This window comes from Bicyclus anynana, chromosome 11 (genome assembly GCF_947172395.1).
Source record: "Bicyclus anynana chromosome 11, ilBicAnyn1.1, whole genome shotgun sequence".
NCBI lineage: Eukaryota > Metazoa > Arthropoda > Insecta > Lepidoptera > Nymphalidae > Bicyclus > Bicyclus anynana.
The window spans coordinates 6,187,118-6,205,498 of NC_069093.1; the positions used below are offsets into that span (position 1 = coordinate 6,187,118).

The following is an 18,381-nucleotide window of genomic DNA, read 5'->3' on the forward strand; positions in this document are numbered from 1 at the left end:
CTGATACCTATCGATCGTAGATCGTTAGATGGGCCCCGAAGCGTCGCAGAATTGTTATTGGTTCCGCAAATACTTACGCATGAAAAGTAACACCTTTCTCTAAATTCGTGTTTCGGCTTGTGTTTTTACACTTCCAAAATGAATTCGAAGGCATAATTAAGGGATTAAACAAGAAAATATTGTAAAATATTTTTTTTAGGTCCAAGTCCACTCACAGCATGCGCTTGTTGCGTAATAATAATAATGTGCATGCACGTCTTTGAGTAATGACATAACAATGAGCGTTCTTTAATATGGAGAGATCCATCTGACGATTTATATCGATGCCGATAACCATGCTGTGTTGTGGGTTTCAGTCCGAAAGCGAACAATGAAAACTCCGTCTATGTTAAAAATCAATATGTTAGAAAAGTTACGTAATAACAGTGCAAATAGCTTCCGCCATTGTGGGTGGATTAAAAATTAAAAATGCACGCCAGTTCATCAACGTAAAATAACATTGGTTACTCAGTCCCCACAGCTCGTACAAAAATGAAACTCGGAAATTTGAAACAATTTTAACCAATTTAATTTTTTTATTTTACACTAACAGACACATTTGGGGTCCCAAGGTGCCGGAATGGTGACCCCGCACTAAAAAGCGCAGTGTTGGTAGACCCTACTAAAAAGCGCAGGACCCCCTACCAGGCTAATTCCCCCTACTTTCCACTACCTTGCATTGGCTCATTGGCATTGGTTGCTACACGTGAGTAATACTACTTCAAACATCGGGCGTAGTCTCCACAGATATAAGAAGTAATAATCGTTAGCTTTTAGCGAGCTTTTAGCGATGTCTGTTATGGGTAGTCTCCCAGGCGATACGTCCGTAGTTGTCATACAAAATAATTTGTATGCAGCGATAGTTCTGAGGAAGAAGAAGATGACCAAAGTCGTAGAACTAGTCCAGCCAAGCGAAGGGCGTGGAGTATCTGTCTACCAAAGTTACGTAGAATGACGGTATACACGTTTGTTGTATGCTGCAATCCAAGGTGTACAGTCTCCTTTCGTTACTCAAATTTAATGAATAGGCCAGAAGGTCGAACGGTAGATTTCTCGCTTAATACGTCATTTTACGCCAGTCCCTACACCTTAAGACATGTTTTCATACATGCTTAATACGATTAGTCATCCCGTTTAATACGCCTACATGTCACACGCGTGTAATTCCAAATGCGACAAATAAATTAGAACAGATGGATCAGGACATCATAAAGGTCCTTTGACAACTTTAACGAGGTTGCAGGACAAGACTAATACATGATATCTTAAAGAACTGACAGACCCTGACAACAAACTACCCCTGACATGATGCGATTCTAAACTGAAAATTTTGAAGACTAAAATTTAATTGAAAATTTCGTGATTGCTAATGCATCAAAATATTTTTGTCATACCAGAATAAGTGATTACTTTAAATAGCATAATTAGGCAGCCTGTACACCAAACACAATCCCCCATCCATATCTATACTAATATTATGAAGTTGAAGAGTTTGTTTGTTTGATTGAACGCGCTAATCTCAGGAACTACCGGTCCGATTTGAAAGATTCTTTCAGTGATAGATAGCTCATTTATTGAGAAAGGCTATAAGCTATACATTATCCCCGTATTCCTACGGGAACGGGAACCACGCGGCTAAAACCGCGCGGCGTCAGCTAGTCACGTATAATACGCTTTCCCGTCTAAGACGCGTTTTTAGTTCGGTTCCTGCGAAATCATATTAAACAGGTTCTACTGTAGTAGGATCCTATACCAAACATATAATAAGCAATTACAGGCATAAAATAATTATTAAAATTATGTGTCGTAATTTGTATCACTTATGTACCGACACCATCACCTATCCCCTCAACATGTCACCCCCTAAAATTGTCCTGCATTACATTAGGTATGATAACATGAAACATCCATACCCTGCAATTACCGCACCCAATATCACATATACGAGTAGGTACAATTTACTCCAAATTACAAACCATGGAACACCTTTCTACAATAATTACTATTGTGTCTTTCACAGACAGATATTATCCATAATTTTACCCACGCTTATCACAATTTGTACATTAATATCGGTGGTTTACCATTACTCAGAATATATTGCATTAGTACTGTCATATTTTTATCCGACTTGCAATGAAAAGAGGTTCTTAATTCGACTATATTATTAGTGTATTCGTAACTTCTTGATATCCACGATGTGTACCAAACTCCTGTAGAATTATAATATTAATCAACACATACTACATACATACAGGCGTGATAGACCAGTGGATATGACCTCTGCCTCCGAATCCGGGGTATTCACCTCCAACTTTTCAGTTGTGTGCATTTTAAGAAATTAAATATCACGTGTCTCAAACGGTGAAGGAAAACATCGTGAGGAAACCTACATACCAGATAATTTTCCTAATTCTCTGCGTGTGTGAAATCTGCCAATCCGCATTGGGCCAGCGTGGTGGACTATTGGTCTACCCCTCTTATTCTGACAGGAGACTCGAGCTCAACAGTGAGCCGAATATGGGTTGATAACGACTACATACATTTCAAAATCAATCGTCTGTCAATGATTTATGAAGTGTATTTAGTTATTTACACAATACTAAAACATTATCAAGCTTTTTTTAAATTTAGACTCTGCTCTCTCTGGTGACTCTGCTCAGCGGCATGTCAGGGGCCAAGCCCACCCCAGGAAACTCAGACTAAATACATAAGGACTAGTATCGCACCCAAATTCACGAACAAAATTTTCTGCCATTTTCTAGCTTAGATTTCATACATTTTTTAAACTAAACTAGCAGTTTTTGTTCGTTTTTTACACCATATAACTACATAAAAAGGTATTTTTACGGAGGTTTTTAACCGACGGACACGATTTTAAACTATGAAACATCGATTCTTTAGAGACAGTGTTTATAATCGCATAAGATCGTTGATCATATACGTTGACAGAAAAATAATGTCTTGCGAGGCAGGTCTTTATCTAATTAGTCTGAGCCAGGAAATGATGCTAGATACGCTAATGGGTCTTTGATCTTCGAGTTATTGAGCCTTTAATTCATATCACTAAAATAGGACGGTTGTTATTTCCCTATACTGCCGAAGTTTAAGGCCTAGTGTAGGCATCAATCGTAGATCGTTAGATGGGCCCCGAAGCGTCGCGGAATTGTCATTTCGCAAATACTTACGAATGAAAAGTAACAATAGTACATATAACAAGTACATATAAATACTTATATAATGTATAAATACACACAGACACTGGAAAACACCCATGCTCATCACACAAATATTTTCCAGTTGTGGGAATCGAACCCACGGCCGTGGATGCAGAAAGCAGGGTCACTACCCACTGTGCCACGCGGCTTTCAAAATGTAATGACATAACATTGTGCGTTCTTTAATATGGAGGGACCCATCTAACTATTTATATCGATGAGTGTAGGTACGTGTCGGCGATCAATCTTAAGCAGTTAGATTAGCTCATTTCACGGTCCGCACATTCGTATAACCATTCTCCTATTCCCCCCGGAAACACTGAACTTCAGCCGAACGACATAACAGGAAATGGAAAGGCACTCGTTCACAACAACGTGAACGGGGAAATTGTTCATTACTGCAAAGGGAAGACGTCTCTGTGGAAAATGCGAGGAAACGTGGATATTACCGCAAAATTTTAGGCTTAGTACGGTTTTCCAATACGCCTTTGGCAAAGCCTTGGTAATCTTATACGCGGGTGAAATTTTGGGAGAGGACGGCTAAGCCAATAACGAAGTGTCAAATACATGGGAATATATTGGTATAGGAAAACCCATGGTGTTATTTGAAAAGAAAGATTAACTCGCCTGTCAAATAATTTTGTAGCCGACTTCAAAAAAGGAGACGGAGGCAGTTGGTTGGTTTATTTTTTTTAGAAGAATATCTTACATAATGTTTTTATGAAAGTGTAAATTTTTTCCCCATTATGTACTGTTAACAATATATATTTGCGTATTTTTTTGTGTACATTATACAAAAATATTTTAGTGCTAAAAGCAACAATCAATAATACCTGATTAGGGAGTTTATAAACTACATTCATGACGTGTATATATTTTGATAACTTTTAAATATAAAATGTAGGTAGATACTTATTATTTTCTCCAAAATGGAAACCATGATTTCTTAGTTCATTTAGATTTATTTTTGACGTGACAACTTATAATTCAATAGAGCCGGCTGTACACTCGAAAAAAGATGACGTTATGCGTCGTTCCCTCGCTCTAGGGTTGCCAACTTTTTTTTACAAGAAATAAAGTATATTCTGATTTATGAAGATTATTAAACATTATAGAAAAATGAACAATTTCTTTTGAAAAATGCGACCATTTCATTAGCATTTTCTTATGACGTTGTCACGTTCAACTATCGTCAGGAAATCGAATTTACAGACAAACGATTTTTTCTTAGATCATATTATTTCTATTAGTATAATAGCATTGGCCTAAGCGAATTCCTCCCAAAATGTCACTACTGTATACATCTTCGACGAAAATGGCATAATATTTGCTCGTGGTTACGCAATACGCCACCCCAATAACGTCAACGAGCTGCTTATTTCCCTTGTTAAACCCTAGTTTCAATTGGTAATTTTGAAAACGCACATTTTTTTAATTTGTGTGTACGTGTCTTTAAACGTAATTATTACGCTTTGCATATTTATTCCCTTGGGCGTCTGCTAGTATCAAAAAAAAAAAGACATCAAACATACTTCATACATACAGAAATATCTCGTGCGTGTTAACGCGTCAATGTGTATATAGCCTTACAATCGTAAGTATTTCTTTATTACACAATGATTTATTAAATTAACAAAGTCTGGCTTGCGTCCAGTGGAGTGTAGACAGTATTAAAGCCTTTTTTTCACATCACATCCCTCTGGTTTGTTATAATGTTATTTATTAAAAGCTGATGGAATTGTATGGTTAGTACTCAGTATATCATATTATATTATATGCCCATAGGGGTGAAATGTGGTGAAAGTTGAGGTCAGTGAAGCGAAAATTCGGTCAACCGGGTCACAGCGTATAACATACGAGCACAAACATTGTGCGGGTCGAAAATATCTCGAATGGAACTGAAGTTGGGAAAGTTTCGCAATAAAAGCCCGCTGAAATGCTTTTGATATTTTTTTTTTATTAAATATTTGCTGGCGAACGGTTAAGCGAAAATATTCAATATTAAAATATTAATATACGCGTATTTCGAAATGCAATGGTTTATTATAAAGTCCTGGGCATGGATCGAGGTATGCTTGGAATTTCTCTGCGTGATCGAACCAGGAATGAGGAGATCCGCAGAAGAACCAGTCACTGACGTAGTTCAGCGAGTCGTGAAGCTGGAGTGGCAATGGGCAGGGCACATAGTTCAAAAATCCCTAGTTGCGTAGAAGACGTTAAGATTCTTAGGTGCTGCAATGGCGATCCTGCATTGGAAAGGGTAGTGCCAGAGGACAGAGGACATCAAGCGGGTTGCAGGGACCTGCTGGATGCTGTAGGCTCGAGGACGTTGTGTTTGGAAGACCATGCCAGAAGCCTATGTCCAGCAATGGACGTCCATCGGCTGTTAATGATTATGATGATTTTAGACAGCAAAGCGACCACATCTTGATTTCTCACCATGTCTGATGCATGTCATAAAAGCACTGGGTATCTACCATTTTTTTTATTCTTTACAAGTTAGCCCTTGACTACAATCTCACCTGATGGTAAGTGATGATGCACTCTAAGATGGAAGCGGACTAACTTGTTAGGAGGAGGATGAAATCACACCCCCTTTGGTTTCTACACGACATCGTAACGAAACACTAAATTGCTTTGCGGTACGTCTTTGCCGGTAGGGTGGTAACTAGCCACGGAAAAGCCTAGTAGAGATTTTAAATAGACAGAAACCGCAATGTAGAACTTTACTGCAGTAGAAGTACATTGTAAACTACAGCACAGTTGGCCTATTCTCACACATTACACGAAAATTACCAGCAACTATATTGTTAGTGATTCATAAGTCACATATGTTCCTATTCAATCTATTCATCTATTGCTAACTGTCCAATATTACTAACAAATTTGTATTACATTGTGATTTTCGCTAACAATGAGCTTTACGGAATAACTAATTTGATGTTAATTATATTAGGTGTCAATAGTCCAAAGTTAGTGAATAGGCCATCAGGATACAGAATAGTAAGTACAGAGAGCCGTGATAGTCCAGTGGATATGACCTCTGCCTTTGATTCCTGAGGGCGTGGGATCGAATCCAGTCCGGGGCATGCACCTACAACTTTTCAGTTGTGTGAATTTTAAGAAATTAGATATCACGTGTCTCAAACGGTGAAGGAAAACATCGTGAGGAAACCTGCATACCTGAGAATTTTCTTAATTATCTGCGTGTGTGAAGTCTGCCAATTGTGCCAGCGTGGTGGACTATTGGACCCCTCTCATTCTGAGAGGAGACTCGAGCTCATCAGTGAGCCGAATATGGGTTGATAATAAAGTCCATAGTTAGTGAATAGGCCAGCAGGATACATAGTAGTAATTACTGACGGTAGTTACATAAAATTCCAACAGAACTATTTCCGTTTTAACTGTACATTGTTTCACACGAACAATGACAGTTAAAGTTATCATCAAATCAAGTTTTATCACACTACAGGGAATAAAAACTAATTTTTACATATAAAAAGTCGTAGCGTGCCTTCAATCTATTGGACAGAGAGCCTGATATAGCCAGACACACCTCATTTTATGAAAGAAGTATTAGTTAGTCAAAGTCAAAGTCAAAATTAAATTATTTCAAATAGGCTTAGTTTACAAGCTCTTTCGAAACGTCAGGTAATAATATTAAACTTAAGATAATGGTGATAATAATTATTCGAAAACTAAAAATTGAAGTTACGAGGGTTCTAAACGCGCCTTGGTCCGAGAAGAGCCCACAACAAACTCAGCCAGTTTGTTATGAAGCACGGCTAATACTCCTATGATACATCGTCGAATTATAGCTACCATTTACATATATATAACTCTAAGATGACTGACTGACTGACAAAGTGATCTATCAACGCACAGCCCAATGATCAATTCTCCCAAGGGGATAAAATAGGGGATGAAAATTTGTATGAAACTTTGTCAATTTTTAACCGATCGGGCTGAGACTTTGCATACATAAAGTTACTATGTCATAGGCACCCCTCAAGAAACGATTTTAATAAATTCCACTCTTAAGGGGATAAAATAGGAAATGAAAGTTTGTATAAATCTTCTTAGATTTTCGACTGATTGAACTGAAATAAAAGATTGGAGCTACTATGATAAAGACGTTCGCTTAAATAGAATTTTTGATAAATTCAACCCCCATGGGGGATAAAATATGGGGATGGTGGAGGATCTCCTTTGTACTGCGGCTACGAAGCGATTTTGCTAGTCATTATTAATAAACGCCGTAATAGTTGGAAACATTCTACATAATAGGTTAGGTACTGGTTAAGTCACTCATATTTTTATTATTATAAGTATAGATAAGCGAGCATTTTTTTATTCTTTTGTGAGAAATCATTACTCTTCATTTGGGCCCCTAATTAATTTTGATATAGGGCCCCAGCAAGGCATGCTACGCCACTGCTATGGAAGGAGCTTGGCCTTACAAGCTTTCAGCTTTTATACAATGTGGTAAGTCTGACTATCGCACGCTCTCGTCCTTAATGACAGTTATTTAGAACGACATAAATTGCATTCTAAACATGCCTATGGTACAGTGTTCATGTCACCGACAGAACATTGTTGTTGAGGCCGGAAACGAATGATAATTTACTACCAGCCCCTCTAGCCAAGTGGCACTTCGATTCTCTTTCTACGATCGCAAACGCTTCAAAAACTAAAAAAATGTATGGGAATGACAGATCTTGATCACGATATCCTGTCGATAGCGAATGTCATTCCCGTACATTTTTCTAGTTTTCGAAGCGTTTGCGATTGTAGAAAGAGAATCGACGTGCCACTTGGCTACAAGAGCAGATATACCTATAGCTTGGCAACTTCGTTCGTAACACTCCCGATGGTCCGCGCGGGCCGGCGGGCGTGTAGCGATGAATGAAAAACCCACGACCTCACATGCACCTCACTTCCCCGCACGCACGATTTCACACCCGCGCCGTCTTTCCCCCCGTCGCCCGCATATCATGGGAGTGACATTAACGAACTTGCCAGACTATATTGAATATTAAAAATACTATATGTACTCGTAGATATACAAAACTATAGATCGTTATTTGAGGCCCTAAGGCCATTTTTTTAATTAGGAATATTAACCATGGTCGTTGGTTGTCAGTAGTTATTTTTCAACACGAACAGTGTCCTGTTATTTCTTTAAACAAAGCCAAACATCTGCTAGAAGTGGGTTGTTATCAACCCATATTCGGCTCACTGCTGAGCTCGAGTCTCCTCTCAGAATAAGAGGGGTTTGGCCAATAGTCCACCACGCTGGCCCAATGAGGATTGGCAGACTTCACACACGCAGAGAATTATGAAAAAGTAGACGCGATTCACAATTTTATAACCTAATTTCAAAAAAGTTTTAAACCCTTTTATAAAATCTTATCAAAATAGGTATGTGTCGAAACCGGACACTGAAAAAAATTAATGGGCATTACTAAAACTTATTAACTTTTTCCATGATAACTAAGCTAATATCGGAAATCAAGTTTCTTATTTTTTTTAAGTTCAACAGTTCTACAGTAGTAGATATAATACATTGAATTATGAAGACATAGCTGAATAGGTAGTACCTACCTACTTAATGTTTTGTATTGCGAACCAACATATATGTGGAACAAAGGTTTTGATTCACAATATTTGTCAGGAGTGTCAGGACAACCTTATTAACAAATCAAACTGTATCCAAAATAAGACTAGAATGGCAGAGAATGACCTTAAGTGGAGTCACGCACTTGTGAACGTTGTGTGTAGGGTTAAAGGATTCTTTGATAGTTAACAAACACTCCCCTTTTCCACTCAAGTCACTCTCTCCGCCTATCCCAAGTAACCACATTATACTCTAGCCACAAGCAAACTGAAGCCGACCGTACGACGCAAGTCGTATCCGACAACCGATCGCTACCCCTCTCTAACTCCCTACTCTTTACGGAAACAAGTCGCGCCACCTAGCATCGGCACGAGCCAACACGAGATCGTGTGACGTTATATCCGTCTCAGACTACTATTTCCTACAATATGTATACTGATACCTAGGAACATTTTCAGCAATAGACAAAAATACAAAACAGACGAGTACATTACCACAAATATTGGAAGACGTATTGGAATGTCCCGTCTGTTGTCGTTTATTGCCATTTGCTTCTTTTGTTTATGTCTAGACTTCCATTAGAAAAAAGCCCAGAATGTGCGACCGTCAATAATGAAAAAAAAAAAACCGGGAGTGCGACTCTCCAGACTTTCAAATTTGAAAGTTTCGGACGTTTTCACATAGTAACTGAACGTCTGGCAAATCCACACATTACCTATTAAGAGTAAAAGTACGAAAGTAAGTTTGTCTGTCTTACCTTTCATGGCTAATCCTCGAAACTAATTTAGATGAATTTTTGTACAGAAATAAATATTAGATACTTAGGAGAAGAATATACAAAACGTACTTTTTATCGAGAAATATTGTCTATAAATGGCATGGAATCTATACTAATATTATAAATCCGAAGAGTTTGTTTGTTTGGTTGAACGCACTAATCTCAAGAAATACTGGTCGGATTTGAAAAATTCTTTGAGTGTTAGATAGACCATTTATCGAGGAAGGCTGTAGGTTATATTTTATCCACGTATTTTTGCGGAAACGGAAAACAAGCGGGTGAAACCGCACGGCGTCTACTAGTTTTTTTTTTATTAAATCTTTATTTTTCAAGTGATGTACCCGTATGTTATCTATGTATTTCCGTTTTCAATTTATAACAGAAAAAGTTGATCAATAACAGAAGCGTAGGCACAAAAACACAAAAAAAAAATGTCGATGAATATGTTTCTTGCGTAAGAAAAACGAACCCAAAAATCCAAACAAAACAGTTATCAGTGAAACATTCGATATTCAAATATTTATGAAACCAGTGGTTGCATAAAAAAATTCGTTCCAATTTTAAATACAGAACTACTCGTCAATACATACAACGTTCGAAATTCAAATAACGCACAAATAATACTTGCGGTATTTTAATTGTTCCAAATTTAATGACTCAAGTATTTTTATTAAGTAACTGACTCAAGTATTTTATATGGTTATTCTAAAGTAGGTATGCCTATAATAAAAGACTAGACAAAATCCAACGGGTGGAGATCTAACCTTAGACCGCTCGAATTAACCGACTAGCTGACGCCGCGTGGTTTCACCCGTGTAGTTCCCGTTCCCGTCGGAATATAGGGATAATATATAGCCTATAACCTTCCTCGATAAATGGGCTTACTAACACAGAAATATTTTTTCAAATCTGACTAGTAGTTCGTGAGATTAACGCGTTCAATCAAACAAACAAACTCTTCAGCTTTATAATATTAGTATAGAAGTATAGATAAGCAATTGATATTGCAGCTTTCTTTGGCACACTTTTGTTAGTAAAGTCCACAGAATAAAGAATGATACAGGATGGGTCTTAGCAAGCAGCGAGGTGACGTCGGTGAAACCCATTAAAAAAAACATATTAGTTTTTAAATTTGTATGTGGAATGGGCGTGTGTTCCGTGCGCTGTACCTGCCTATTATTCTATAATCTGTGGTAAAATCCTGAAACGTGTTTATAAAATAGCATGTCGGATTTTATACATCGCGAGATCCTCTGATGATGAGAATGTAAATACATCACACGAGTTAATGCGATAATACGAAATAACCTCAGAGCCAGGTCGTCGTAGATGCGTAGGAAAAGGATTTCGTGGCACATTTTTCATAAAAAATATTTTTACACAGGATCATGCCGGCTTTGTTTCACTGCCACCTCGCCTACAACAAATTGTTATATTTAACGAGACATGACTCTGAATAATTTTGTTAGTATACCTGCATACTATACCTACCTACCTATTGTTTATGCATATAATTTAAGGCCTACGTGCTTCATATCTCGCATATTAAACATATATGAGTACGTAAATTTCGTATTTAAAAATTAATTATTATTTTAAGAAAATTATCATTCGCCAACTCTGGCTCTGACGTCCAGCATTTTTAGCCATATTACTTTTTATATTTTAACCTGTTACACAGGCTTTACGGCTCTGGATTCTAGTCCTTTTACTTGAGGTAAGTGCAAGAATTTCAATACAATATATTCGTAATATACTATCGCAAGAGCGAACTTGGTTCGCGTAAAATTCTTTTCTTTACAAATGCCGCGGGAACCATGTGCTTTATCGGACGGACTCATCACCGAGGGGTGGTAAGTTCGATCCCCGCCCCGTTGGTCTATTGTCGTACCCACTCCTAATACAGTCTTTCCCGACTAGTTGTCGGGGAATGCGAAAGTGCGTTCAATCAAACAAACAAACTCTTGAGCATTATAATATTAGTATAGATGTGGCAAATATTCTTTTATAAAAACTAAAAAAAATCACAAAAAAAGCGCTAATAATAATGCACGCCATTGGCGATCAATTATTCTCACGTTTCTTCAGCACCCACGACTATAACTGATGTGTATTGGTCGCTGCGCGCCTAACTGCTCGACTTATGAAACGTCTTCACTGCCGTTTGCGCTGCAGAAACGTGAGAATAATTGACCGTCCATGGCTGACTTAACGTATAGCCACCAATAAACCCATCTTAGAGAATAACAAAAAGGAATAATATAACAAAAACATTAGCCACGTGAATAAGTAGGTGAAAAGGAAATATTTTAATGAACCACCGCCAGTGGCACTCGTCCGCCAAAGGTTATGTTATATCTTATGTTAAGCCTCGCCTAATGATGTGTCGCTCATGTTACAGGAGAGATTCCCTGGGCTGTTGGAATTTAATTAAACCGGCAGTCACAGATTAAGAATAATAGGCAGATTGAGCGAACGGAACACGATGGTGTCGTAGCCGTTCCAAATACAAAATTCAAAAACGAACGAAGCGTCGGATCAGTGAATTCATATTATTCAAGAAAAATGCATAGATAGATAGATAGATATAACTTATAAATTATATCTATCTATGCATTTTATAGAAATTATTTAATTATATCTATCTAATACATTTAAATCTTAAAACTAATAATTATTGACAATACTAGTAAATGTGTTGTGCCAATAAAATGGACCTGACTCAGCTTATATTATTTTGAGAACATCAGTACCCACAACGCTGATATTTTGTCAGACCCAATAAATGGCGTCTTATGTTTTTAAATATTTTAAAAAGTGTTCACAAAAACTAAAGAAATAATATAGTAATTGTTGTTAGTGTTAAACCTAGAAATACAAATTTTGAAAAATGTTTATAAGTGCGGATTTCAAGGAGAAAGTTTCACCAGCTTTACCACGCTGCTTGTAAAAACTCATTCTGGATCGTTGTTTATTCTGTGCCGGCAGTATTAAACGTGCGATGTACATCTCTGATGTCGTATTGCTTTTCAAATGAGAGCTCTCGACGGTGGAGCAGTGGATCATGATTGTTTACATTGAGGTAATGTCTCGCAGGGGATGATGTGACCTAGTTTAGATGTCTCATTTCATATCATACATTTCTTTATTGCTATAATAGCGGGAAAACGAGCATGCGGGGCACTTGATGTTAAGTGATTACAGGCGTCTATATACTCGTACATTTACAACACCTGGGTTGGGTCTTTTGAGTTTTGGGGTAGGTAATTTTTTATTCATTATCACCATTATCAACCCATATTCTGCTCACTGCTGAGCTCGAGTCTCCTCTCAGAATGAGAGGGGTTAGGCCAATAGTCCACCACGCTGGCCCAATGCGGATTGGCAAACTTCACACACGCAGAGGATTAATAAAATTTCTGGTATGCAGGTTTTTCCTTCACCGTTTGAGACACAACACGTGATATTTAATTTCTTAAAATGCACACAACTGAAAGGTTGGAGGTACATGCCCCAAACCGGATTCAAACCCACACCCTCCGGAATTGGAGGCAGAGGAGGATGAACATTATTGTTAAGCGTCCTTAGATCCGTATCGTACTTATCGGACGCATCGCATCAAACGGATCTTTTGATTTAACGGTAGATAAAATCCATTTAATGCGATCCGTATTATGGTCTTAAACCGTGCCAAGATTCATTTGAATTCATTCAGTAGTTTCAACGTGATGCCCGAATAACAAAAACACACGGACAGACAGACAGACAAAAAATTTAAAAAAGAATATTTTTAGCTTCAGTTTCGATTATATAATGGCCCCCGACAAAAGCTTTCAAAATATCTTCAATGTACAGAATGTACAGAATTCGTATTATAAGTATAGATTCTAGATGGCGCTGGCGTACTTTATGCTAACGTTTGTTGTTACATTACAAATGGTATAAGTAAAATCTCAAATTGCGAACTAATGTATAGAATTCGACCAGTTTTATTATAAGTATAGAAGATATAGATATAGATTATAAGTATAGACTGAGGAAGAAACCTTAGAGTTTAAAATTAGTTTGGATATAGAATATCAGTTGTTCTCTTAAACTAACGCTAATTCAATGGATGAAATTGCAGTTCAATTCAGCGGATGAAACTATGAGTAGGTTACATTAGAACAGGCTATTTTTTAATTTTGAGGCCGAAGCATTTTTATTGTTGTGCCCATAATTATTATTTTTTTATTTTTTATTTTTGTTTGACTTATTTTATGTGTTCTGTTCTTCCCTCCTAAGGGTCTGACAGAATGACCAGCGTTGTGGGTACTGATGTACTCACAACAAATTTTAGCTGAGTCAGGTCCATTTTTTTTGGCACAACATATTTTCTATATATATTTAATATATATATGTATTAGTTTTAAGTTATTATGTAGTTATGTGTTGTGTTAACAAATAAATGATTTCTATTCTATTCTATATTGTATTCATAATATATTATGATGTACTTTAATTGTTTACAGTGGTACCTCTAGGGATACTAACGTCTCACTGGTTTGTGTATCTTATTAGATTAACTTGGCCAATCTCCGGGCGAACGGACAAACTTATATTGCTTAGAACTTCGTCTTGTTGCTTCAATAGCATTAATTCTCAGCAAGTTACACTGGAAACTAACTAATTCAAACACGGCTCTTAACCCAAATGAATCTATTTGAAGAGATACCAATCGCGTGCTTTTGTGAACAGACAGCGGTTTTAGACCAACAATACAATAGATGCAAGTGATAATTCATGCACCTATATTCCGTAAATTTATGTCAAGAACAGTGTTACATATAAGTATTTCTAGTTCGTAGTATTTTTTAGTTTATATATTTGTATATAATTAGTATAATAGTATTTTTTTAGTTTAAATATTAAATGTTTTTTCAAGCGCATGAAGCTAGCATATATGGATTTTGATCACGAGGTACTATATCATATACATACTCGTTAGTATGTATAAAAATAAGTAAAAATTCCACTAAGTAAAAATTTTGCACTAGTATTAAAATTATACTACTTTTGATGATTGGTTGCATTATGAGAACACCACCATGGATGATTGTGTAGCAGTCCTAACTAAATCCATCCAGCGGTTTGGAAAACGGGCCTTTGACTCTTTTGCCTTCGACTAGCCCCTGCACTACCAACCGCCAATTGAATCCTGATTTCTGGAGATGTGGCCAAATAACTTTAAATTCCATAAAAGCACAGTCGACGAAAATCTCTCTTTTATCTTTAATTTATTAACATCATGATAGTCAAAACATTTTCACCCTAAGTTACACTATTTGTACTTAAAAAAAAACTAACTAACGCCGCGCGTTTTCACCCGCGTGGTTCCCGTTCCCGTGGAAATACGAGGATAATATATAGCATATAGCATTCTTCGATAAATATGCTATCTAACACTGAAAGAATTTTTCAAATCGGATCCTGAGATTAGCGCGTTCAAGCAAACAAACAAACTCTTTTTCTCTTCAAATTAATAAAAAATAAGTGAAAGTTTTGTACTAGGATTTAAATGATAAAACTTGGACAAAACCCTTTCATATTTCTTATCACGTGAACAATATAGGTATTTCATTTTAATCTAGGTATTTCATTCTGTCACCTAACCCAGTGAGCTATATAACACGGCTGTAATAACAGCATTTTTAATTACCGCCATAAATCAAATGCACGAACAAAGGAGCGCGTGCAATTGCCATAGACAATTGCTAGATACACAAGGTTCCATAGGGATATTTTGCAGAAAGGCAATATATTCTCCCTTTCAGTTTGAAAACAGGTAGAGCAGATAACATGAATTCCCTTGGCGGGGAAAGATACTATATATCACGGTGTGAACACATAATCCAAAGCTTACCCGGCTCAAATAATCCCGTAGGTAAACCTCACCTTCGTAGCTTATTTTTTTAAAGCGTAAAAAAAGAATGTACGAAATACGAATATATTCGCGGATATTTTTGTTGTGTTCCGCTAGATGACGCCCGCGACTTCGTCTTTGTATAGAATGTACAATTTCCCGACTTCATAAAACATTTTCCCCAGTTTAAAGTATAATTTGACTATTTCCGAAAGCAATCAAATTATTTCCATTTTATTTGTTTGTGACGAAATATTATAATATAATTCAATATTCAATTTGTTTAATGCTGCCTATACATTTATTAATCCATCCATGCAGTAATGATTACTGGTGAAAAGTTGGGAAAGTAAAAGTTCTAGGTCATTTTCCGTAACTACCCCAATTACAGTATTACCGGTGGTATGCAAAATACATTACTATCTGAAAAGTAATAAAGGTGTGAAAGTATAATAAGCCAACACACAAACAACTTATCATTCTCTTTTATAAATAATGGCTATAGGCTAATAGGATATACGTAGTAAAGACACAGGACTGTTTAAAATTTTCACAGTATTCTCATCATCATCATCATCATCATCATATTAGCCGATGGACGTCCACTGCATGACATAGGTCTTTTGTAGGGACTTTCATGCATCATAATCCTGTGCCATGCATCGCATGCATCCAGCGAATCCCTGCGTCTAAAACATGGCCGGCCATTTGAAGATACTTCCAAACATCATGATCCTGAGCCAGCGAATCCCTGTGTCTAGAACATGGCCGGCCATTTGAAGGGACTTCCAAACATCATGATCCTGAGCCAGCGAATCCCTGCGTCTAGAACAGGGCCGGCCATTTAAAGGGACTTCCAAACATCACGATCCTGAGTCAGCGAATCCCTGCGTCTAAAAAATGGCCGGCCATTTGAAGGGACTTCCAAACATCACGATCCTGAGCCAGCGAATTCCTGCGTCTAAAAAATGGCCGGCCATTTGAAGGGACTTCCAAATATCACGATCCTGAGCCAGCGAATCCCTGCGTCTAAAACATGGCCGGCCATTTGAAGAGACTTCCAAACATCACGATCCTGAGCCAGCGAATCCCTGCGTCTAGAAAATGGCCGGCCATTTGAGGGGACTTTTAAACATCACGATCCTGAGCCAGTGATTCCTTGCGTCTAGAAAATGGCGGGCCATTTGAAGGGACTTCCAAACATCACGATCCTGAGCCAGCGTGTCCCTGCGTCTAGAAAATAGCCGTCGTATCAACGGTGACCCCATAAAACTATCACAATTTAATCAAGCGTAGTTTTTCAATATACAAGATGGCGGTTTTCCACATCGGCACACATCTGTTTAGTGTGAAATCCTGCCCCCGCCCGAGCTCCCGTTTCCTTATTCGATATCTACTGGAGTGTAAAATCGTTTCCCGTTTACTTTTAAAGGATATTGATAATAGAATACTTTAATAGAAACTGTAGACGGCAGACTACGGACGACCAAGTTGCTTTTGTTATTTAACCTGACTTTAAAACGACAGTGTTTTCTAGAGTAAGGATCTACCCATAGAAAATGTATTGTACGTATTGTATGGATTATATAACGCCCCCCAACATTTTTTAAAAAATATCTTCAATGTCCAGATTGTGCAAAATGTACAGAATTCGTATTATAGGTATAGATTCTAGATGGCGCTAGTAGTACTCTATGCCACGGTAACGTTTGGTGTTACAATTGGTATAAGTAAAATCTCAAATTGCGAATAAATGTATATAATTCGACCAGTTTTATTACAAGTATAGATAGATATAGATTGTAATTTACCGTCACTGGGGTGTAATTTCATTTTTGTTTTAAATATGTACCTACATATAAATCGTTGCATACAACACATGATCAAAACAATAGCATAACTATGGTGTAATCGAAGACCGTGATCAAACGGTCGTAGTCAAAGAGAGAGACATAGATTCGATTCCCGTCGGTTCCTCTAATTTTGATATTATGTATAACGTAATATACAGACATAGTATTTTATAATTCAATCATTAATACCAATGCATTCATAGTAGGTACATCGCCAGTCATTAATAATATTTATAAATAAAAGAAAAATATATTTTCAGCCTACCAAAACATTAGGCCGTTAGTTAAATAACAAAATTAAATTTACCTGTAATTTAAACCCATTCACAGTTAAATTTTAACACACGTTAAACCAGGTAAACCTTGCGTGCAGGTAAACAGGACAATTTCGTCGAAATTAAACGTCGACGCTTAATATAAACAGAGGGATGTTGAGGGATGAGTCAAAGAGAGAGACATAGATTCGATTCCTGTCGGTTCCTCTAATTTTGATATTATTTATACCGTATTATACAGAGTATATTATAATTCATCTATTCATACATTAATGCCAATGCTATTCATAGTAGGTACATCACCAGTCATTAATAATATTTATAAAAAAATATATATATTCAGCCTACCAAAACATTAGGCCGTTAGTTAAATAACAAAATTAAATTTACCTGTAATTTAAACCCATTCACAGTTAAATTTTAACACACGTTAAACCAGGTAAACCTTGCGTGCAGGTAAACAGGACAATTTCGTCGAAATTAAACGTCGACGCTTAATATAAACAGAGGGATGTTGAGGGATGAGTCAAAGAGAGAGACATAGATTCGATTCCTGTCGGTTCCTCTAATTTTGATATTATTTATACCGTATTATACAGAGTATATTATAATTCATCTATTCATACATTAATGCCAATGCTATTCATAGTAGGTACGTCACCAGTCATTAATAATATTTATAAAAAAATATATATATTC

General features: G+C 37.0%; 1 protein-coding gene across 1 annotated transcript in view; it reads right to left on the reverse strand.

Annotated features, from left to right (window-relative positions):
• The window catches only part of LOC112056573 (uncharacterized), a 99,775-nt gene that overhangs the window by 17,073 nt on the left and 64,321 nt on the right, over positions 1-18,381 (reverse strand). The gene's annotated exons all lie outside the window — the stretch shown is intronic.